This window comes from Drosophila subpulchrella, unplaced genomic scaffold (assembly GCF_014743375.2).
Source record: "Drosophila subpulchrella strain 33 F10 #4 breed RU33 unplaced genomic scaffold, RU_Dsub_v1.1 Primary Assembly Seq35, whole genome shotgun sequence".
NCBI lineage: Eukaryota > Metazoa > Arthropoda > Insecta > Diptera > Drosophilidae > Drosophila > Drosophila subpulchrella.
In genome coordinates this window covers 144786-169939 of record NW_023665574.1, presented here as the reverse complement: position 1 = coordinate 169939, position 25154 = coordinate 144786, and positions in this window count along the sequence as shown.

The following is a 25154-nucleotide window of genomic DNA, read 5'->3' as shown; positions in this document are numbered from 1 at the left end:
GTCTGTCTGTCTGTCCGGATGTACGCTGAGATCTTGGAAACTATAAGAGCTAGGCTATTGATATTTGGCGTGCAGATTTCTGAGCTTCTTACGCAGCGCAAGTTTGTTTCAATAGAGTGCCACGCCCACTTTTACGCCCACAACTGTGGCTCCTAAAGTTTTTATGCTAGAATAAAAATTTTAACTGATATGTATTGTTCTTATCCATAACTATCGACTGACCCAAAAAAAAGTTTGCCACGCCCACTTTAACGCCCACAAGTCGCCCACAAACTTCAAAAAATCGTAAATATGAACGTGGATATCTCGGAAAATATCAAAGATAGAGTATTGGGATTTCAGATTTAGCTTCCGTAGCCTTGTACGCAGCGCAAGTTTGTTATGCGAATATGCCACGCCCACTCTAACGCCCACAAACAGCCCAACCCTGTGGCGCCCACAATTTGTATGCTAGATTAAAAATTTTAGCTGAAATGTATTGGTTCCGTCAATACCTATCAATTGATCCAAAAAAAATGTTACCACGCCCACTCTAACGCCCATAACGCTTAAATCTGTCTACCGCCAGTAGGTGGCACATTTCAATCTCACTTTGCTGCTTGCATATCTCCATTTCTCTTTGGTCCCTTTAGCTGAGTAACGGGTATCTGATAGTCGAGGTACTCGACTATAGCGTTCTTCCTTGTTTGTTTCATATTATTTTCCTACCAATTTTCCGATCTTTCCTATGGCAGCTATATGATATAGTCGTCCGATTTTGATAAAATTTCATTCGAAATTCAGAACTAATTAAAAAATGTTATTTCCAATCGTAGGAGGTTATATGTTAAAAAACACCGAAGCTATAATTTGTTTCATATTATTTTCCTACCAATTTTCCGATCGTTCCTATGGCAGCTATATGATATAGTCGTCCGATTTTGATAAAATTAAATTCGAAATTCATAACTAATTAAAAAATCTTATTTCCAAGCGTAGGAGGTTATATGTTAAAAAACACCGAAGCTATAATTTGTTTCATATTATTTTCCAACCAATTTTCCGATCGTTCCTATGGCAGCTATATGATATAGTCGTCCGATTTTGATAAAATTAAATTCGAAATTCAGAACTAATAAAAAAAATTTTATTTCCAAGCTTAGGAGGGTATATGCTAAAAAACACCAAAGATATAATTCTTTCAAATTTTTTTTTCCGATTATTCCTATGGGAGCTATAAGATATAGTTGTCCGATCCGGCTAGTTCCGACTTATATGCTACCTGCAAAAGATATAAGACTTTTGGGAAAGTTTCAGCCCGATAGCTTTAAAGCCGAGAGACTAGTTTGCGTAGAAACGGACGGACAGACGGACAGACAAACATGGCTAGATCGACTCGTCTAGTCATGCTGATCAAGAATATATCTACTTTATGGGGTCGGAAACGCCTCCTTCGCTGCGTTGCAAACTTCTGACTGAAATCAATATACCCTCTGCAAGGGTATAAAAACACAAAAAATGATATTCCCAATAGTATAAGATAATATGTCAAAAAACACCGAAGCTATAATTATACCCGTTACTCGTAGAGTAAAAGGGTATACTAGATTCGTCGGAAAGTATGTAACAGGCAGAAGGAAGCGTTTCCGACCCCATAAAGTATATATATTCTTGATCAGGGTCACTAGCTGAGTCGATCTAGCCATGTCCGTCTGTCCGTCTGTCCGTCTGTCTGTCTGTCCGGATGAACGCTGAGATCTTGGAAACTATAAGAGCTAGGCTATTGATATTTGGCGTGCAGATTTCTGAGCTTCTTACGCAGCGCAAGTTTATTTCAATAGAGTGCCACGCCCACTTTTACGCCCACAACTGTGGCTCCTACAGTTTTTATGCTAGAATAAAAATTTTAACTGATATGTATTGTTCTTATCCATAACTATCGACTGACCCAAAAAAAAGTTTGCCACGCCCACTTTAACGCCCACAAGTCGCCCACAAACTTCAAAAAATCGTAAATATGAACGTGGATATCTCGGAAAATATCAAAGATAGAGTATTGGGATTTCAGATTTAGCTTCCGTAGCCTTGTACGCAGCGCAAGTTTGTTATGCGAATATGCCACGCCCACTCTAACGCCCACAAACAGCCCAACCCTGTGGCGCCCACAATTTGTATGCTAGATTAAAAATTTTAGCTGAAATGTATTGGTTCCGTCAATACCTATCAATAGATCCAAAAAAAATGTTACCACGCCCACTCTAACGCCCATAACGCTTAAATCTGTCTACCGCCAGTAGGTGGCACATTTCAATCTCACTTTGCTGCTTGCATATCTCCATTTCTCTTTGGTCCCTTTAGCTGAGTAACGGGTATCTGATAGTCGAGGTACTCGACTATAGCGTTCTTCCTTGTTTGTTTCATATTATTTTCCTACCAATTTTCCGATCTTTCCTATGGCAGCTATATGATATAGTCGTCCGATTTTGATAAAATTTCATTCGAAATTCAGAACTAATTAAAAAATGTTATTTCCAATCGTAGGAGGTTATATGTTAAAAAACACCGAAGCTATAATTTGTTTCATATTATTTTCCAACCAATTTTCCGATCGTTCCTATGGCAGCTATATGATATAGTCGTCCGATTTTGATAAAATTAAATTCGAAATTCAGAACTAATTAAAAAATGTTATTTCCAAGCGTAGGAGGTTATATGTTGAAAAACACCGAAGCTATAATTTGTTTCATATTATTTTTCCACCAATTTTCCGATCGTTCCTATGGCAGATATATGATATAGTCGTCCGATTTCGATAAAATTTAAATCGAAATTCAAAACTAATTAAAAAATGTTATTTCCAAGCTTAGGAGGGTATATGCTATAAAACACCAAAGATATAATTTTTGTAAATTTTTTTTCCGATTATTCCTATGGGAGCTATAAGATACAGTTGTCCGATCCGGCTGGTTCCGACCTTTATGCTACCTGCAAAAGATATAAGACTTTTGGGAAAGTTTAAGCCCGGTAGCTTTAAAACTGAGAGACTAGTTTGCGTAGAAACGGACGGAAAGACGGACATGGCTAAATCGACTCGTCTAGTCATGCTGATCAAGAATATATATACTTTATGGGGTCGGAAACGTCTCCTTCACTGCGTTGCAAACTTCTGACTGAAATCAATATACCCTCTGCAAGGGTATAAAAAAAAAATTTGCTCGGGGCGAAGACGCTCCACACAGCTGGAAGACGGGTAACCCAGGCCAAGCCGGTCTCACTCCAAACCCCAAAAACGCGACAGGCAGCACAAGAAGGAGTGCCAAGAAGTGGATCGCGCACACTCCGAAAGCGACACCCTGGGAAAGGCAGCACCTCCCGATACTAGAAGGTCAGTCCCAAATGTACCACAACCAGCTCCCGAAACCAAACTGGCACCTGAAGCACCAAAACCAGCTTTCAAAGTCGAGGGAGTACCCAAAGCCAAGCCGAGGACCGAGCGGGACATGCTCAAAGACGCTCCAAGAAGATAATTGGGGCGACGAAGTGCCGGGAAAGGACGAGCACGACAGGAATGTGGAGGAAGCAATAGACGAGCTAAAACAGCGGAGAGCCGGTACCAGCTCCATCATTGTCCTTTCATTTGTGAGCTCCAGTTTGGCAACAGGGTCCAACTTATACGGGTAGCGACCATGCACGCTACAACAGAAAATTAACGTGTAAGTAAATAAATATTTACTGTTGCGGGCCGAATACATAAATTTAATATAGTTTATTTATTTTATCGAATGTAATATCATTTTTCGTCACAATTGTTGATATCAGAAATGTTTGTTAAAGGTGCGTTCGCCACTACTTTTTACCTCGTTAAGAGGTGTTTTTGTTTGATATCAGAAGTTTTTTTTTTGCAGAAGAGTTTAAGTACCCCAATATCATGACTAGGAGTCGTCTTCATATGGCTTGGCTACTGAAAATCCAAACACACAGATTTTTGTTTGTTTTACAATATATGTAAAATGTTATTTCTTGCCAAATCCGTTCGGTTTGTAAAATACCGGCTCAGTGAGTTATATTTCCATTTGTACATTGTATGTACCTTTTGCTTGGATACTAAAACATAACAAATCCATAATGTTGCTTATTTCTGAAATGGTTCCTTTATTTTCCTGAAATTGTTTTTTTATCCTAGGACACATATTGTCAACACTTATTTTCAATGGGTAATATTTCCCAATACCTACAAAAGTAATCTATGAATATATGTACAATGTACATTATGTAATTGTTACTTAGCTACTAAAATGTTCTAAGAATTATAAGAAAAGTTTTTCTTTCATTAGTTTTAAGTAAATAAATATATAATTCTAAAAAATGTATAAAGTCTATAATAAACTTTCACGTTCCACTTCGGCTTAACTTTATTCTAATAAGGTATGTTATTTCTGAAATGGTTCCTTTATTTTCCTGAAATTGTTTTTTTATCCTAGGACACATATTGTCAACACTTATTTTCAATGGGTAATATTTCCCAATACCTACAAAAGTAATCTATGAATATATGTACAATGTACATTATGTAATTGTTACTTAGCTACTAAAATGTTCTAAGAATTATAAGAAAAGTTTTTCTTTCATTAGTTTTAAGTAAATAAATATACAATTCTAAAAAATGTATAAAGTCTATAATAAACTTTCACGCGTAGGAGGTTATATGTTAGAAAACACCGAAGCTATAATTTGTTTCATAATATTTTCCATCCAATTTTCCGATCGTTCCTATGGCAGCTATATGATATAGTCGTCCAATTTTGATAAAATTAAATTCGAAATTCAGAACTACTTAAGAAATTGTATTTCCAAGCTTAGGAGGGTATATGCTAAAAAACACACAAGATATAATTTTTTCAAATTTTTTTTTACGATTATTCCGATGGGAGCTATAAGATATAGTTGTCCGATCCGGCTGGTTCCGACTTATATGCTACCTGCAAAAGATATATGACTTTTGGGAAAGTTTCAGCCCGGTAGCTTTAAAACTGAGAGACCAGTTTGCGTAGAAACGGACGGACAGACGGACATGTCTAGATCGACTCGTCTAGTCATGCTGATCAAGAATATATATACTTTATGGGGTCGGAAACGTCTCCTTCACTGCGTTGCAAACTTCTGACTGAAATCAATATACCCTCTGCAAGGGTATAAAAAGAGAGGAGGTTAGAAAAACTTCCTAAATCTAAAGATAAACGAATTAAATAGGCAGTTGTATGCTGAAAAAAACTACGCCAGTACCCTGGGAGAAAAACGTAGAAATTAAGAAAGAATTAGAGATTACGTATGGAGAGTTAGATGCGTATAAAGACAAGAAAGACATGAAAGAAGCAAGCAAACCAAAGTGCCCTGCAGATTGTAAAAAGCCTTTCACAAGCCACAACTAAAACTAAGTTTATGAAAATAAAGGAAAAATTTAATATGAATGAACTTTTTTTTTAAATGAACAGTAACGCAATATATAAAACAGAATACATTACAGAAATAATACCCAAAATGGGCTTAATTGAAACTAAAACAGTTGACTCCACTGCTAACGTAATTAATAAAATATATTCAAAAACTATTGATACCGAACTAACAAACATATTATTACCAATAATTGTTTTCATTTTGAGTGCATACATTTTGTTCGAAAAAATCGATTTCCCACCCCCAACTTTGTTAACATTTAAACTCAGTCAATATTATTAAAAAATGGGCAATTCCGAAATGTTTTTGGTTGGACATCTAAAATCCGAATTTGACACAACGGATTTACAATCTAAGGATCCGTTTTATCTAGTGTCCTCTATAGGACTAGATTTTCCGGAACAACTTTGTTACATAGCGCCAAAGATGTAACACAAATGCTAGTTACCATTTGGAGTCAAAGAGGTATTCCAGTCCGGCCTCACCATCATATTAATAAATCCATATCGCGGCTTCACAAAGATTATTTTAGCCTAAAAAAAAATGTTAATATAAAAGGAGAGCCTTCTTTGTCCTTCCTCATTTGGTTATATAAGTGTTAACAGAAGGTCCATTTATGAAACGGTTTTATCAAAAATAAATAAAACTATTTGCGAAATGTTTTAAATGACTTATTATGCAACTCGAGGATTTTAATACCTAATTGTCAATATTTTTAAAAATTAAATCCAATTCCATCCATGAAAATTCGGGTTTCAGCAACTAGAAAAGTTTTTCAATTTGTAAAGCTTTCAAAGTAGTTCGAAAAGGTGAACGAGTTTGAGAAATAAAACCAAGTCAAGCCCACCCATATGAAAATAATATATTTGATCAAGGGCAACAGTGCATATGAGTTATAAACTTTGAAACCAATTCGCAGACCCTAAAACGCGTTTTTTTCAAAAAATTTCTTTTGGTATACATTAAATACCTCAAAGCGCATCGTATAAGCGGGTGAGAGTAGGACCTTAAAAATTTCCATACAAATGTGGACCGCCCTAGGGAGCATATACGAGAGCTAAAGGACACATTTGATAAGATCTACATAAAGAGACCATTAATAAACATGCAAAGACTCTTGTAGGTTATTTCAATAAGAACCCTAGTACATGAAAATAGGGCAGCAATAAATAAAAAGAGTTGGTCAAAATTATCTAAATTATTGATCAAGTTACGTACAAATCTAATAACTGTCAAAGATAGGTATAATTTAAATATATCGATACCGACAATTTTAAATACCCCTTTGACAATAGATCAAGAAATAGACTTAACGGAAAATGAAGAATCCGATTCGAGCGAAGGAATTGAAATAAAAGAAAAAGATCTACATGATCTACATGATCCAGCAGTTATAAAAGTAACAGAAGCAGAAGAAGAAAAAGAAGATATAGAATCAGATATAAGCGTGCCAGACATAAAAAAAACATAATGGCAGATCCAGCAGCCCAAAGGGCATATATAAAAGATACCTCGAATGCCATCCCGGAATTTAACGGGCAAAATATACAAATTCAAAGATTTATAATAGCCTCGAAGTTGGTTAGTCAATAAAGGCACAATCGAAGATTTGGCTGTAGAAGTCATTAAATTAAAAATTATAGAACTACACTATACAAGGTATAGAATGAAATAGCAATAAATTCAATCATAAAGAAATTGCTAGACACTATAGTCGGCGAAACATCCGACCTAGTCAAGGCCAAAATGGGGAAAACAAGCCAGAAAAGCAAAACAGCCGAAAAATTTATAACAGAAATAGACAACTTACGAAAGCTCCTTGAACCGTCGTACATTGACGAAGTCCTACCAGCCGAACACGCTGACAAATTCAGCACAAAGGAAGCCATCACCACAACGGTCAAAAATTGTGAGCATGGCCGCCTAAAACAATTTTAGAGGCAGACATCTTCTCAACTATGAATGAAGTCATCACTAAGTACATACAATGCAGTACTGAAATGACGGGCAATGCAAACTCAATATTGTATACACAAAGAGGAAACAACTATAGCGGTAACAATATCAGAAATAATTACCGCGGTAGAGGTAATAACCGAGGTAATTATCAGTATAACGGATATTACCAAAATAATGGCTATAACCAAAATAACGGTTATAACCGAAACTATAATAATCAGACCAACAACAATCAAAAAGGTCGTATTAATTATACAGGAAACAACCGTGGTGGAAACACCAATAACAACAGATACAATAACAACAAGGAAGAACGATATAGTCGAGTACCTCGATATCAGATACCCGTTACTCAGCTAAAGGGACCAAAGCGAAATGGAGATATGCAAGCAGCAAAGCGAGATTGAAATGCGCCACCTACCGGCAGTAGACAGATTTAAGCGTTATGGGCGTAAGAGAGGGCGTGGCAAATTTTTTAATGGATCGATAGGTATTGACGAGACCAATACACTTCAGTTAAAATTTTTTATTTGGCATGAAAATTGTGATCGCCACAGGCTTGGGCGGTTTGTGGGCGTTAGAGTGGGCGTGGCATATTTTCGTAATAAACTTGCGCTGCGTACAAAGCTACGGAATCTAAATCTGAGATCCCAATTCTCTATCTTTGATAGTTTCAGAGATATCCACGTTCATACTTACGATTTGTTGAAGTTTGTGGGCGGTTTGTGGGTGTCAAGGTGGGCGTGGAAAACTTCTTTTTGGGTCAATCGATAGGTATTGATGAGAACAATACATTTCACCCAAAAATTGGGCGGCTTGTGGGCGTTAGAGTGGGCGTGGCACTCTACTGAAACAAACTTGCGCTGCGTAAGAAGCTCAGGATTCCGCATGCCAAATCTCCTAGCCTAGCCTAGTCTGTACTACGTGGTAAGGATGTATGTTTTGATAGGATATTGGAGTGACCCGTAAAGCCTGTTGTCCATGCCGCTGCTTCGCGGAGGCTCTGCGCTGTTGCAGATGCCCAGCTTTTGGCAAGTAGGTCCAGGGGTTGCAGGTCGAGAATTGTATTTAGTGCTTCAGTGGCCGTGGTGCGTAGCGCCCCACTGATGCAGAGCTCTGCGCTTCCTTGGATCTTGTGAAGGATCCGGAGGTTGCAATTCTTTTCTAGGGAAGGCCACCAAACGATGTTTTCGTAGGCTATAACCTTTTGAAAAAAATAGGAGCTGTAATTAATACAACTAAGGGAGTAATTATATAATGGAAAAGAATACAAATTAAGTTATGATAACGGAAACATTTTGAACCAACATTCTTTAACAGAAGAAAACACCATTCTTCCATTAAAAGAATTTATAATAAAACAAGGAAGAAAGCTATAGTCGAGTACCTCGACTATCAGATACCCGTTACTCAGCTAAGGGGCCAAAAAGCAAATGGAGATATTCAAGCAGCAAAGCGAGATTGAAATGCGCCACCTACCGGTGGTAGACGGACTTAAGCGTTATGGGAGTTAGAGTGGGCGTGGCAAATTTTGTTTTAATCAATCGATAGGTATTGACGAGACCAATACTGAAATAAACTTGCGCTGCGTAAGAAGCTCAGGAATCTGCACGCCAAATCTCAATAGCCTAGCTCTTATAATTTCCGAGATCTCAGCGTTCATCCGGACAGCCGGACAGACGGTTAGACGTACAGACGGACAGACCGACATGGCTAGATCGAATCGGCTAGGGATCCTGATCAAGACTATATATAATTTATGGGGTCGGAAACGCTTCCTTCTGCCTGTTACATACTTTCCGACAAATATAGTTTACCCTTTTAGTCTAAGAGTAACGGGTATAACAATACCAATGCAAATATACCTGTACAGGTACAAACCACGTCGGAGCCAATAAAGGCCCTTAAGATAAAAAACCAAGTAAAGAATACGGTTCATACTATCAATCTTAACTTCAATCTTTTCCCTTCATTTAAAAATGAACACACAAAAAAAATAATATACATTATTAGTAGTTACAGGTGCAGACAAATCTTTAATAAAATAAACTTCGGACTCATTTAAAAATGTTGACTATAAAAATATTACCCAAATATCAGGTGTTGGTGAAGGAACAACAAACTCAAAAGGATTAGTATCAACAGAACTTCTTTCAAGCAACTATGCTATACCGCATAATTTTCATATAGTAGCATTAAACTTTCCCATTCCATGTTGTACGCCGGGGGGGAGCGGGGTACGGCGCTGGTGGAAACGCGTGGGAGACGACGGCGGGAAACTGGCGGCGTCGGCGGGCTGCTGCGGTGGGCTTCGGCGTAGGGCTGCTGGTGCGGCTGACGGGCGTTGGATGCGGCGATCTGCTTGTGGTCGCTGTAGGGGAAAAAACACACGCTGCGCGAAGTGCCCCTTAACCGAAAAGAAGTTACGCACAAAAGTTAACTGGTAATAGTAGGCGGGGGTGCGACCGCCGTTTATTTCTATTGAAATCCAAAATCGAACTAAGTCTAAGCTCCGCTCTGCGCTTCAAAGCGCAGCGGAGACTTCATGGAGGGAGCTGGGAACAGCGCAGGAGAGCGGGAGCGCGAGAGAGCGGGAGAGCGGGAGAGCGGTAGAGCGGTAGAACGGTGCAGCTGGATAGCGGGGCCGATCCAGATTCGCCGGACAGTGGGCCTGAACATTCCGCCCCCCTTGCAATCGCTAGCGTTGCAAAAAAAAAAAAGGGAGACGGAACTTCGGCCAGTCGCCTACGCCTCAAGCCTGCGTACAGGCGCCGGAGAGGATCCACCCGAACACCGTCTTCTGGGCTACTAGCAGTCCCTCGTCGACCATGTGGAAGCCCGGCTGTATCACCTTCGGGTAGACGTCCGCGCCCAGGATCAATGAAATAGTGGCTGGCCGGTGGAAACGCTCATCCGCAAGCGGAAGCTCCTTAAATTTCTGGACGACGCTCTCACTGAGCGCACGGATGGGGGTGCGGATGCACACGTTCGGCTCGATCTTGCGGACCACCTCCAGCTTGATGGCCTCGTCGACCTTCGAACGAATCGTCGCCGTGCATATGCTCTCATCGCCCACGTTCGTTGTCGGCAAACGAAACGCGGCGGCCAGGGATGCATCGATGGAGCTTGTCGGGGTGCACGGATCGATGAGTGCGGCGGTGTCGAACGTCTTCTCTCCGGTCTCGATCACCAAAGCAGTCGGGAGAACATTGACGCTATGACGCTGGAGAAGTGCGGCGAGCGACGAAGCTGGTGTCGAGGATGCTGAGCGCGGTGGAGGGGCAAGCGTTTGGCGGATCTTGCCGGCGCGAACCTGGCGGAGAAGCGGGCTGTTGCTTGGAGCCGGACTTTTTCCGGGAAACAAGGTCGTGCATGTGCAGCAGCTTGTGATGGTTCCGGTTGCACGTTCTGCACCGGTCACCGCTACGACAGCTCCCAGTGGAGTGCTCGTGTGCGAGACAGTTCGCGCAGTACTTGCTTATGAGAACTGCCCGCAGCCGCTTCTCTGCGCTCAGCTTTAGGAACCTCTGACACTTCCGAAGAGGATGGATTCCGCGGCAGACTCGGCATCGGTAGGACTGAGTACCTCTCGTACGTCTGCTATCCAAAGCCTAAGCGCTACGTGGACGGGGAGCCATTTTTCTGTTTAGAGTGTGGATAAGGAAAAAACAAACAGGGCTGATTAACAATGACGTGGATAATGACTACGGACTGAGGTGTGTCAGAAACGCGGCTCGTTACGAGGTAGTTTTGGACGGCTCTCTTGGAAGAAGAACCACCTTGGTCACTGGACGTTTGACAATGCCGCGTGTCGTACGAATGTCGACTACGCGGACATTGCCATCGGCTCCCGGAAAAACGGAGTCTATTCTTCCGAGTCGCCACTCATTTGAGGGCAAATTGTCATCCTTAATGACGACCAGATCGCCAACACGCAGATTTTCTGTGGGGACTTGCCACTTGTTGCGCTCCTTAAGGTACTCATCCTTCCATCGAGTGCGGAATTGTTGATGGAGAGACTTTAAGTGCTGCCACCGGTTCAGAATGGACTTGGATTCGCCCTTTACTTCAGGTTCCACTATGGATAGAAGAGGTCCACCAACAAGAAAGTGCCCTGGTGTCAACGCTAAGAGATCAGTTGGATCCTCGGACATGGGAGATAGCGGTCTGGAATTCAGACAAGCTTCGATTCTTGCTAGGAGGGTGGACAGCTCTTCAAAGGTGTACTTCCGTGTAGCGGTGGACTTGTAAATCAAGGTCTTGAAGCTCTTGACACCAGCTTCCCATAGGCCTCCCATATGGGGTGCCCCAGGAGGAATGAATTGCCAGGTGAGCTGCTGATGACTATACGCATCGGTCACAGACTCCTTAACGGCTTGCAGGAAGTCTCGGGAAAGCACGGTGGAGGCGCCGACGAAGGTCTTTCCATTGTCGGACTGGACTTGACGAGGACACCCTCTTCTAGAGACGAAACGAGCGAAAGCGGCAAGAAACTTTTCAGTCGTTAAGTCGGATATAGGCTCTAGATGGATGGCCTTTGTAGAAAAACAAACGAAAACCAACACATACCCTTTCGTAATGAGACAAGCTCTTCCGGTATAATTTTTTATATCAAACGGGCCGGCGTAGTCCATCCCTGTGTACGTGAACGGACGGGAAAAAGACACTCTCTCTTTTGGAAAACTTCCCATCATCTGGACTTGCAATCTCTTTTTGTGGATAACGCAGATCTTGCAGGAGTTAACCACTGCCTCCACCAAGTTCTTTATTCTCGGAACCCAGTATCTGGACCGAGTGAGACGCACCACTAACTGGTTACCAGTTGCGAGAGTGCACATTCGTACGGCAGGATTATCGGATGTCGTTCATCATACCGCAAACTGTCGGAGGCCGTTACGCGGCCGCATGCCCTGATTACCCCTTTCTTATCTAGAAAGGGGTTCAGGGAGAGAATCGAACTTGCCGCGGGCACAGGACGCTTCTGACTCAAGCAGCGGTATTCTTCAGAAAAATACCTGCGCTGAGTGCAAATTGTCATGAGTTCTTCCGCGGCGGCAACGTCCTGGGCCTCTAGACGGACCCCGGAAAGCGGTGATCGTCTTCGACATCGTTGGACAAATCGATGGACATACGCGAGGACTCGCAAAGCTCTATCTAAATTGGAAAAGCGATCTAGGAAATCTTCTGTCGGCATAGACGCCACATGGACCTTAACTGCACGCCTTTCGATCTCAGTCACCGGCAGAACGGTTCCCTGGCTGGGCCAATGATCGCGTGGACGTTGCAGCCAAGTGGGTCCAAAGCGGGTTATCCACCAGCTCTTGAAGGGAAACTCCTCGACTAGCCAAATCAGCAGGATTATGTTCGGATTGAACGTGCGACCAATTGGCCGTCTCAGTGGACTCGGTGATCTTCGTCACCCTTTGGCACAGCTCAATTGGAAGTTTATCGTCCCAGCCTAGATCCTGAAGCCAAATCTCTTGCATAAAGATTTTGGCACACACCACTAATGAAGCGAGCCAGCCTGCTGGATCAAACAGCTTGGCAATTTGGGAAAGGACTTGGCGTTTCGTGTGGGAGATTTCCGTTGCTAAATCTGACGCCCAGAGTTTTGGCTGTGCTCTCAGTGTCAATCTCGAGGAAGTCGGTTGTCAGAAGATGATCGCTTTGGATATGAGCTAATATTTCTTTGTGGTTGGAGGTCCATTTTCTCAATGGAAACCCCGCGGAATCTAGAGCACTTTGTAGCTCGCGAACAATGAACTTAGCGTCCTCGGCGGAGTCAGCTCCCGAAAGGACATCGTCTACATACATATGATTTCGAATGACGTTGCTCGCCCTTGGATGGCTGAGCTGCACGTCAGTTGCCAGCTGTTGCAGGTCTCGAATGGTCAGGAATGGCGCGCAATTGACTCCAAAAGTTACCGTCTGTAATTCGAAATCTCGAATGTGCCCCTCGCTGCTGCGGAATAAGATGCGCTGGAACGGGGAATGCTTCGGATCTACCCATATCTGCCGATACATTTTCTCGATATCGGCACTGTAGACGTATCGGAAATATCGCCACTTCAGGATCTGGATAGTTAGATCGGACTGAAAGACTGGGCCAGCATGAAGGATATCATTTAAACTGACCCCATTCTCTGAAGGGCTGGAGGTATTGAAAACCACACGTAACTTAGTGGTTGTACTTTCCGGCTTGAGCACGGCATGATGCGGATGTAATAACTGGCAGAAATATGGGTAGGACGGACTTCTTTCATGTGATGGAGGTCGAGATACTCTTGAATCACGGAGTCGTATTTGGCTTTCAGCTGACTGTCCCTCCTTAGGCGTTGCTCGGTTCTTAGGAACTGCGACAACGCGGAGGATCCGGAGTTTACGTTTTGGGGATCACGAAACGGAAGACTTACGACATACCAGCCGTTATCGTCTCTCGTAGTCGTTCGGAGAAAATTTTCCTCACATGTGAAATCGGAAGATTTTTTCACTTTTAGTGGCAGATCCTCCACCTCCCAAAATTTGGTGAGAAGCCTATCCAGGGACGTGTCAACCGTGTGGGAGATTCGTGTAGAAAAAACGAAATCTGATTTTCCCTTGGAGCAGGAACGGGTCCTGTAAGGATCCACCCGAAAATGGTTTCTTGACCGAGGAGAGAGCCACAAATATTCGGCCGGGTGCCGCTTAGGAGAATGGATGGCAGTACGTCGGCCCCGACCAGAATATCTATCTGTGCGCTCTCGTAGAACTTTGGATCCGCTAGTGGCAGTTCGGGAAGATCCCGTAGAAACGGTTGCGGAATCGGACAAGATTGGAGGTTTCCAGCTTATTGAGGAAGAACATAGGCCGTCGTGCTTGTAAACTGGTAATGGTAAACTGACAGAGCTTTTTGGATTCAGCGGATACTGTCTGGTTTAAGCCTGATACTTGGCATCGGATTACCTGGTGAGGCAACTAAATCAATTTGAACAGCCGCTCAGAAATAAAGGTTGCCTCTGATCCTGAATCTATCAAGGCACGAGCTTTAAAATTCGACCCCAGGTGACATATGTCCCCCCGTCGCGAAGTAATTTTGGACTGTGGAGTCCGTGGACCCGGAAGCGGTGGCAACTGGCGTGTTTGGTCTTGACCTGGGTCTCGGGGAGGGATTCGAAGGCGATTGGGAGGAGTTGCCTCTGTGCAGTAAGGTGTGATGGCGGCCGCGGCACGTAAAGCAGCTATGAGTGCTTTCACAATCACGCAGCTGATGCCCTCGTGCGAAGCAGTTCAGACACAGCTGCTTCCTCTTTATATATGCCGACCGCTCGTCTACCGTCATCTGGAGAAACCGTGCACATGTGCGGACAGGATGGTCTTCCTTCTTACGAAGGTCACATCCTTTTGGCTTGGGTGCTACCCTTGTCTCGTATGAATTTATTCTTCGAGGCGCTGCAGTGGGGGCGGATGTTTTTGACAGAGATTGACTCGAGCCTGTCGGACGTACGTCGTCTATGGCTTCTAAGGTCCGGTGACGCTCCGTAAGGAAGGCGTTCAGTTCCTGCCACGTCGGAATCTCTGCCTTATTGTGCAGGGACTGTTCCCACAAGGACAGCGTGAGCTTAGGAAGTTTGGAGGAGCACATGTACATTAAGAGGCAATCCCAATTTTCGGTTTCAATTCCGGACATTTCTAAAGCCGTGAGGCAACCCTGGATGGTGCGTTGAAGTTCACGGATAGCTGACCCAGATTCCTGATTAACGGACTGCACATTGAAAAGTATTTTTAACTGGCTATTTACTAACAACCGCTTGTTTTCGAAACGCTCAGTTCGGTTAGCCCACGCTGAGCGAAAGCCGTCGTTAGTAAGGGGGGAGTTTGACACTATCGTGTGTGCATCGCCGCTTGTTTTGGCATATAGATGAAACAGTTTTTCGACTGGCGTCAGCCTTAGATTGTTTATATAAATGGCCGTAAACAAATCCCTAAAGGTCGGCCACCGCAGATAATCTCCGGTGAAAACCTCGGTATCGCACGGAGGCAGCCGACATCCAGAGGAAATGTAAGTCTGGGTAGGAACAGCTTTAACTTGGGGAGCCTGGGCTATCATATCCGCGATCTGAGCCCCACATCTCTCGTAAACGGAATAGTAGTAGCGGTATTTAGCCTTGAGAACTGGCAAACTATCAGCTGCACTGTCTCCGGCTGCTGCTATGCACCCGGTGCATTCATCGTATTCTGCTTTGATGCGGTCCCATAACGCGCGTATTTCTTCGCGGCGGATGTTCAGCATGGACAGAGTAGGAGGGATCGGCGAAGGAGTGTTTGCTCTGGATTCAAACTCACTCTGCCGATCTGAGACCTCAGTAAATTTGCTTAGAGCGATTTGGGAAGGTGTTAGTGCCATTTTGACGTTTGCACGGGTGGCCCTTTTTCGGGGCGACGACGTCTTGGCGGCTAGTTCGGGTGTGGGCGGATCTAGGGATATGCCTGGGACTACGGCAGGTGGAATAGACAACTTATTGTAATCACTTCCAACGGACATTTAAAAGAAATGACCTTTCTTTTTTTTTTGGGTCAGAATCTGCTCGCCTTTGTTTATGTCGGAGAAAAATGAAACCTGGCCCACTTCGGGAACAGTGGAACGAGGTGTCGACACAAACAAGTAGTGGATCGGAGAAATAGAAATTGGAAGCAAGTACCGACCTGGTTACTTTGCGGAAGTAAGGAGTTCGAATATCACCCGTTGAGAAGTAATACTATAATATTTAACCCTTTTGGTATATGTATTATGGTTGGGATCAAGTTTGGTATATTTTTGCTGGTATTTTTTGCGTTTGGATAAATTGATTGGGAAAAATACCAACTATGTGTTAATATATAGTCCCCGGTGGAGTAATTGTAATATTTCGACTTTATTTAAAATTCTGAATGAAGAAAAAATACCAAATTATGCCAATAAGTTGTTGGCTGGAGGATGCGATCGGTTGATTATTTAATATTGGAGTATTGCTTTAATTTGATTTAATATTCCGAGGGAAAAATACTAAAAATATATACCAAAAAAAATTGGTGGACGGAGGATGCTATGCATGCGGTGGAGTGCTGGTATTTTTCTCGTTTAAATAAAATACATTTTACGGAGTAACTACCAAATACCGAAAAAAATACTAAAAAGTTTGATGGTAAATAAAACTCAATGACCAGAAAAAAATTTTCATGTCGGTTGGTGTAATTTTTATTTTATTATTTTTGACCGGATGGCCGACGGAAAACTTTAATTAGTCGGAACGGGATGGTGGAGTTAAAAATTATATGTGAATGTATGTAGATATTTGTATGTATGTAGATATTTGTATGGATGTAGATATTTGTATGGATGTAGATATTTGTATGGATGTAGATATTTGTATGGATGTAGATATTTGTATGTATGTAGATACTTGTATGTATGTAATTTTCGCCGGTTTTAAATTTATTAAATAATTATTGCCGGCGGGGTATGTGTTGTTGTGGACGTTTTCGATTTATATGTATGTGGACTGTATTTGGAAAAACGAAAAAAGTATGTGCAAGTACTTTAGCGGCTGCGGGTATACAGTGAGAAAATCTTGGAAGGTTTTGGGGGCCTGAATTGGCAGAACACTGGAAATTAAATAATTCTCACTGTATGCTTGGCTTGTATTTGCACAATATTTTCTCTAAGCTTGGAATATTTTTTCTCGATTTTATACAAGTGTATGTATGTATGGATGAGCGGATAAATGCAATTAAAAAAGGAGTCGGAAAACTGGCAATATGGCCGCACGTTGCAAAAGGAAAATCGAAGAAAAAAATGGCGAAGTAATTTATTATTTGCCGTTGTCGGATTTAATCGGACTTGGATTTTGGACAAATCGTACAGAAAGTCAAACGAATTATATTCTCGAGTGGCTGACTGCAGACCAGCAGTTAATGAGACGAAAAAGCTTTACTTATCTTATCCGGTTCGAAGGACCAAAATGTGCGCCGGGGGTACGGCGCTGGTGGAATGGCGTGGGAGGCGACGGCGGGAAACTGGCGGCGTCGTTGCCCCTTAACCGAAAAGAAGTTACGCACAAAAGTTAACTGGTAATAGTAGGCGGGGGGTGCGACCGCGGTTTATTTCTATTGAACTCCAAAATCGAACTAACTAAGTCTAAGCTCCGCTCTGCGCTCCAAAGCGCAGCGGAGACTTCATGGAGGGAGCTGGGAACAGCGCAGGAGAGCGGGAGCGCGAGAGAGCGGTAGAGCGGTGCAGCTGGATAGCGGGGTCGGTCCAGATTCGCCGGACAGTGGGCCTGAACACATGTGATGGAATTATAGGCACAGATTTTATGAAAAAATACAATTGTCAAATAGATTTAAAACCAGAAAATGATTGGCTCATACTATAATCCAATTCATATTCCAATAAACCATATACTCGAAAATAATTTGACAATTTTAACTGCAAGATCCGAAGTAGTCCGAAAAATGTTTATAAATTCAGCAACCAGAAATCCAAAATTGAGTATTCATTGGAAATTCCATTGCAGACTCTTAAAACACTTTTGTCCGAATATTGAACGCAACAAATAAAACTGCAATCGTTCAACTATATACACTACAAGTTGAACCATTGGATGATTACGACATAATTAAATCTAGTGAAAATGTAAGCCAAAAAGAAATTTTAGACAAACTGAACAAAAATTTTCCATCTCAGTTCAAAGAAATACTTAAAGAATTATGCACGACTTGCACAGATATATTCGGAATAGAATCCGAATCGATATGAACTAATAATTTTTGCAAACAAAAAATAAGAATGAAAGATGATGAACCAGTATACATAAAGAATTATAGAATTCCCCACAGTCAAAAAGACGAACTGGAAAAACAAATAGAAAAATAATTAAAGACAAAATAGTAGAACCTTCAGTTTCCGAATACAACTGTCCATTATTAATCTTCCCGAAAAAATCATTACCAGATTGCGATACTAAAAGATGGCGTTTAGTAATTGATTACCGCCAAATTAACAAAAAAAATTATCAGATAAATTTCCTGTACCAAGAATAGACGATATGCTTGACCAATTAGGTAGGACTAAATACTTTTCATGTCTAGATCTGATGTCAGGATTTCTTCAAATAGAAATCGAAGAAACGTCTAGAAATATAACGTCCTTTTCCACGAGCAATGGTTCCTATCGCTTCACGCGATTACCTTATGGTTTAAAAATAGCGCCAAATTTTTTCCAACGAACAGACAACAAAACAATAATTATAATAACTAACTATAATTTAAGGTTATGCTAGACAACAACCAGAAAAAAAATACCTATGGTTATTTTAATCAGAATAAAAATAATTCTTAGAACCGGGGTAGATTTAATCATAACCAACCAAATCTGAGCAACACTTATAGGCAGCCACAAAATTAGACAGAACCAATGGAGATAGACGAGTCTATCCAGGTTCAGAACAGGACTAATAAATATCAAAATAATAATTATAGCCAGAACAAGTGGGATCAAACAAAAAAATTTGTGAACCAGAACACTCAGCAAGGCCAAGCCCAAAATAAAAAAATTCCAACTGGAACTGTTAACCAACCGGCCAACAATCATCGTCTTGTACTAAATAATATAAAGGAGGACCATTTTTAAGACTAAAGTAAGGAGTAGGCTTACCCTACTTAATAAGAAATGACACGAAAATAAATAAAAAACAAGGAAGAACGCTATAGTCGAGTACCTCGACTATCAGATACCCGTTACTCAGCTAAAGGGACCAAAGGGAAATTTAGATATGCAAGCAGCAAAGAGAGATTGAAATGCGCCACATACCGGCGGTAGACAGATTTAAGAGTTATTGGAGTTAGAGTGGGCGTGGCAAATTTTTTTTGAATCAATCGATAGGTATTGACGAGACCAATATATTTCAGTTAAAATTTTTTATCTAGCATGAAAATTGTGGGCGCCACAGGCTTGTGTGGTTTCTGGGCATTAGAGTGGGCGTGGCATATTCGCTTAACAAACTTGCGCTCCGTACAAGCCTACGGAATCTAAATCTGAGATCCCAATTCTCTATCTTTGATAGTTTCCGAGATATCCACGTTCATATTTAAGATTTTTCGAAGTTTGTGGGCGGTTTGTGGGCGTTAAAGTGGGCGTGGCAAACTTTTTATTCTAGCATCAAAACTGTAGGAGCTAAAGTTTTGGACGGCTTGTGGGCGTTAGAGTGGGCGTGGGACTCTGCTGAAATAAAGTTGCGCTGCGCAGGAATCTCAGGAATCTACATGCCTAATCCCAGTATAGTAGCTTTTATGTTTTCGAGATCTCAGCGTTCATACGGACAGACGGACATAGCTAGATCGACTCGGTTAGTGATCCTGATCAAGAATATATATACTTTATGGGGAAAACGCTTCCTTCTGCCTGTTACATACTTTCTGACGAATCTAGTATACCCTTTTACTCTACGAGTAACGGGTATAACAAAAGGGTGGGTCTCTAAAGACTGTTAGGTGGAACAAGCCGTTTAGTATGTGCATTAGATGTCGCTTTCACATTCTCCTCTAAACCCTCCCGACCACTTTAATATTGGAGTCTAATCGTATTGCCCCAAAGGAATTCCCTTTCCGACTATTGGTTCTGACACATTTGTGGCATGATGTACTTTTGACAGATTACATTTTATTAACCTTCCATGTTATAATGGGGTCTTCCGATCTGAGGTTTCACAATATGGTATTTCATTATAATTCAGTTGAATCTCTTTAGAAGCACATTGTAACTGTTATAAATTTAAAAGTTCCTAGCTACTTTTCACTGGGCCCACTGAACTAGCTGGATTTGAGGGGGGTACTTAAGCATTATTTTTATAGTTCTAAGATTCTAAATGAATTAATATTACTTAAATTAGCATAATGATTGCGGATCAATTATCCGAATGGAGTCTCCATAGACGTTTTAGACTTCGACCAAAAGGGGAAATTAAGCGCGGCTAGTTGCCGGCTTGCTTAAGGCGATGGTATGTAAATATTAAGCTAGGTGGTAATCATGACATTTTAAAACTTAGAACCCATTAGGTCCAGTCCGACCAAGGGTGAAAATTTCCTGGAGGTTCCGATTTAGAAAGAAACTCGCTGTAGGTTATAAATCGCACGTGGATTACTTGAAAGCGCCACCGAGGGGCGCGCTAGGCTGAACCTGAACTCGGACCGATCTGCAGTAGGCAGTGATGACTCGCACGTGCTTGTGATGTAAGTGCCACCGTCCTCAGCAATTATATGGCTATGATATTTCGCTTGATTTATAGCTACCACCTGTACTATAAAAGAATTGGGTCTAGCTTCTAATCATTTCAGGGGGAGTTACCTGGTTTTGCACCAAGCAATGGGGTCTAACCTCGTGGTTCTCAGGTTATGCAACACCGCTAGTGGTAACCGTTATAATTCACCACCGAACGCATGGAAATTTCCAGGCGTCAGCAGCGGCAGTGGAGCGCGTCAGCAGCGCGTTAGCAGCGCAAATCTGGCTTGCCGGCTGGCCGGCTGGCCGGCTGGCCGTGAACTTTTCTAAGACTCGCACAAATTACCACGGCTTCACAGAAACTTATTTTTGGTAATCACCTTGATCGTAAAGCTCTCCTGTAAGGCAGAATCAAAAGAGTCGGCCAGACAAACCGTCGGCTTCGAAGTTTGGTTTCTTTTTCTCTTGACTCAATGATTTAAACTTGACTTGATTTACTCTTGACTTAGTGTACTTATGTCGCTGAGAATGAGCAGACTGTACCAACAAAATGTGATTTCAATAAACGCACGTCTGCAATGCTCGAGAAAAAAAATTTGTTTTGAACAGATCATTTGATTCGCCACGAGATTTCGGCTTTACAGAGTCCTAACGGGACGTTGCCGAAATTCGGTGACCGCAGCTTGTGTGTATGTTTGCAAGCTTTGAATCGTCGTGCGTGCTAGCAGCGAGGTCTCGAATGTTCTGAACCGTGCTGTCTCTTGTCGGTGTTATCTTCTGAACGACAAAGAGGAAAGGCCAAAAAGGGGAAGATAAAAAATATTGTTCTCTAAAAAAGGAACACGGCTTGCTTAAAGCTGCTTGCTGAAAGGCTGGGTACTACTACAGTTATAACAGCGCATGAGACATCTAAGATGTTATTGACTGAAAAGTCTGCTATTTCTTTATTTTTCTTCATATTTTCATTAATTTTTTGTATTTTCAGATCCTTTAAATGATATGTACCCAATATTTTCCCTGATTCATCCGCAATCTCCTAATAAGAAGAGCCGAGTTTACGTTTGACTTTTGCTTTGATGAATACTTTTGGAAATTTTGCATTAAACTTCTTAGCTGCGTTACTTTGAACAAAGTTTCTTGCAAAGACGGGGTCTCCTACTTTAAGTTGAACTAATCGGCTTCTTAAATTATAGGCTTTGGCGTTATTGTCATGTCAATTATTGTCGTCAATTAACAGATCTAATTTCCGCAGAAGTTCGTAATCTTTCCCGTTGAGCAACATGTTTTGACCAAAATCTAAGAAATATGGCGAATAACCTGTACTACGGTGTATTGCAGAACGAAGCGCACCATTGATTTCGTTTAGACTTGTATCGGGTAACAAACTTGCGCTGCGCTTAAGGCTACGGAATCTAAATCAAAAATCTCAATTCTCTATCTTTGATAGTTTCCGAGATAGTCGCGTTTATATCTACGAATTTTCGAAGTTGGTGGGCGGTTTGTGGGCGTAAAGGTGGGCGAGGCAAACTTTTTTTGGTTAATCGATAGGTATTGATGAGAACAATACATTTCAGTTAAAATTTTTATTCTAGCATCAAAAATGTAGGAGCCACGGTTTTGGGCGGTTTGTGGGCGTTAGAGTGGGCGTGGCACTTTGCTGAAACAAACTTGCGCTGCGTAAGAAGCTCAGAAATCTGCACGACAAATCTCAATAGCCTAGCTCTTATAGTTTCCGAGATCTCAGCGTTTATCCGGACAGCCGGACAGACGGTTAGACGTACAGACGGACAGACGGACATGGCTAGATCGACTCGGCTAGTGATCCTGATCAAGAATATATATACTTTATGGGGTCGAAAACGCTTCCTTCTGCCTGTTACATACTTTCCGACGAATCTAGTATACCCTTTTACTCTACGAGAAACGGGTACAAATACACCCTAACAACTGACGCGTCTGACTTAACAATTGGTGCTGCTCTTTCTCAGGAAGGGAAACCAATTACATTTATTTCAAAAACTCTGACCAAAACTGAATAATTATACGTAACAAATAAAAAGGAACTTTTAGCCATAGTATGGGCTTTTAAAAATTTCCGATATTGAAATATATAATATTCCCGACAATGAAATACCCCAGAAGAAAATATTATTAGTAACATTCAATATACCCATCAGTTCCAATGAATCTGGACGATTCAATTTAGAATGGGGGGAGGTCTATGAGATAATTTCCCAATAACTCTGACAGACCCGAGATAAATCCGTGCTCAGCTATTTCTTTCAACTACGCCTCCAAATCATTCCCTTCAAACGGATGCTGTAAACATTCAAGCCGATTTTGTATACATCGGAGTCCCAATGCGAGCCCTGAGTCCGCTAACGTTAACAAAAAGATCCCCAAAGCAAGTCTGAGTCCGCTAACGTCTACAAAAAAATCTCCAAGGCGATCTCTAAAATCCACTAATGTAAACACCAATTTTCGGCCGAATTTGGACTTCAAATTTAATTGGCAATTTGCATCATCCTATTTCAGTAAAGAGCAGTGAATAAAATAAGTTGAATAAATAAGTTCAAAAATTGTAATAGAGAATAGGTTAGGGCGGCTGTCGGACTATTATCTGACATACTTAGACCTCTGTGGGTCCATTGTGATACCGCATGATCTCGTTTTTTTCTTTTCTAGGGTCCCATATCTTTTAAGATTCAACCTGTGTTAAGCTGATCAGCATGTCTTCCACCCGGAAGATTTTTTTATGTTTTTGAGATTAATCTCCGATATTTCGGTAAGATCGTCGATGAAGGGGTTTCCTAAGTGTTTCAGTCTGAGTCTGCATAGGGCTGGGCAGAAGCAGAGAAGGTGTTCTACCGTTTCCTCTTCTTCCTCATCCCTGCAGCTTCTGCAGAAATCATTTTGTGGGGCTCTTAGACTGCCGGCATGTGTGCCGACGAGGCAGTGGCCTGTAAAAGCTCGAATCAGCATGCCACTTTCTGTGCGGCTGAATTTGAGTAGCTCCAAGGTTTTTTTATTGCTTATCACAGGCCATGTCTGGTGAGAGATACGACACTGTGGTGCGTTTTGCCAATAGATGCTGGCTAGTTTTTATACCCGTTACTCGTAGAGTAAAAAGGTATATTAGATTCGTCGGAAAATATGTAACAGGCAGAAGGAAGCGTTTTCGACCCCATAAAGTATATATATTCTTGATCAGGATCACTAGCCGAGTCGATCTAGTCATGTCCGTCTGTCCGTCTGTCTGTCCGGATGAACGCTGAGATCTTCGAAACTATAAGAGCTAGGCTATTGAGATTTGGCGTGCAGATTCCTGAGCTTCTTACGCAGCGCAAGTTTGTTTCAGTAGAATGCCACGCCCACTTTACCCCCACAAACCACCCAAAACTGTGGCTCCTACAGTTTTGATGCTAGAGTAAAAATTTAAACTGAAATTAATTGTTCTTATCAATACCTATCGATTGACCCAAAAAAAAGTTTGCCACGCCCACTTTAACGCCCACAAACCGCCCACAAACTTCAAAAAATCGTTAGTATGAACGCGGATATCTCGGAAACTATCAAAGATAGAGTATTGGGATTTCAGATTTAGATTCCGTAGCCTTGTACGCAGCGCAAGTTTGTAACGCAAACATGCCACGCCCACTCTAACGCCCACAAACCGCCCAAGCCTGTGGCGCCCACAATTTTCATGCTAGATAAAAAATTTGCCACGACCACTCTAACGCCCATAACGCTTAAATCTGTATACCGCCGATAGGTGGCGCATTTCAATCTCGCTTTGATGCTTGCATATCTCCATTTCCCTTTGGTCCCTTTAGCTGAGTAACGGGTATCTGATAGTCGAGGTACTCGACTATAGCGTTCTTCCTTGTTTAAAATAGTTTTTTATGTTCAGCTTGCATGTTGCCATGGGCAAGCCGACGTTCTCCTTTCCTGGGAGGAGAGGCATGATGGTGCGCTGCCTGGCTAACTCGTCCGCTATGCAGTTGCCAACGATATCCCGGTGACCCGGAACCCATATAAGGCTAATAGGAAACTGACTAGCCATCTCGTGGAGAGATCTGCTTCTGCTTCCTATATAGCGTGGACCTCCGCTTGGAAGACGCTGCAGTGGTCCGGGTGCCTGAATGACTTCCTGATATTTAATTGTTCGGAGTAAATGCCTCCGCCAACTTGTCCTTCTAATTTAGAGCCATCTGTATAGAAGCAGATTGCGTCCGTCGTGCCCGGTGAGCCCTGCTCCCATTCCTCTCTGTCTGGAATCAGGGCCTCAAAGGGTGTGTGACTGTATTCAATGGATTTGCATAGATCCGTTTTCTTTGGAATCAATTTATCATGCTGGAGAATTTTATCATGACCATAAAATTGGGCTTTCTACTGCCCGTTATCCCTTAGTCGAATAGCTGCCGATTTGGACCTTTCCATGCCTGCTAAGCCCAGGCTATGGAGGTTCAAGATCGCGCTCGGCGCTTCATTCGGGGTGGCTCGAAGGGCTCCACTAATACACAAAGCA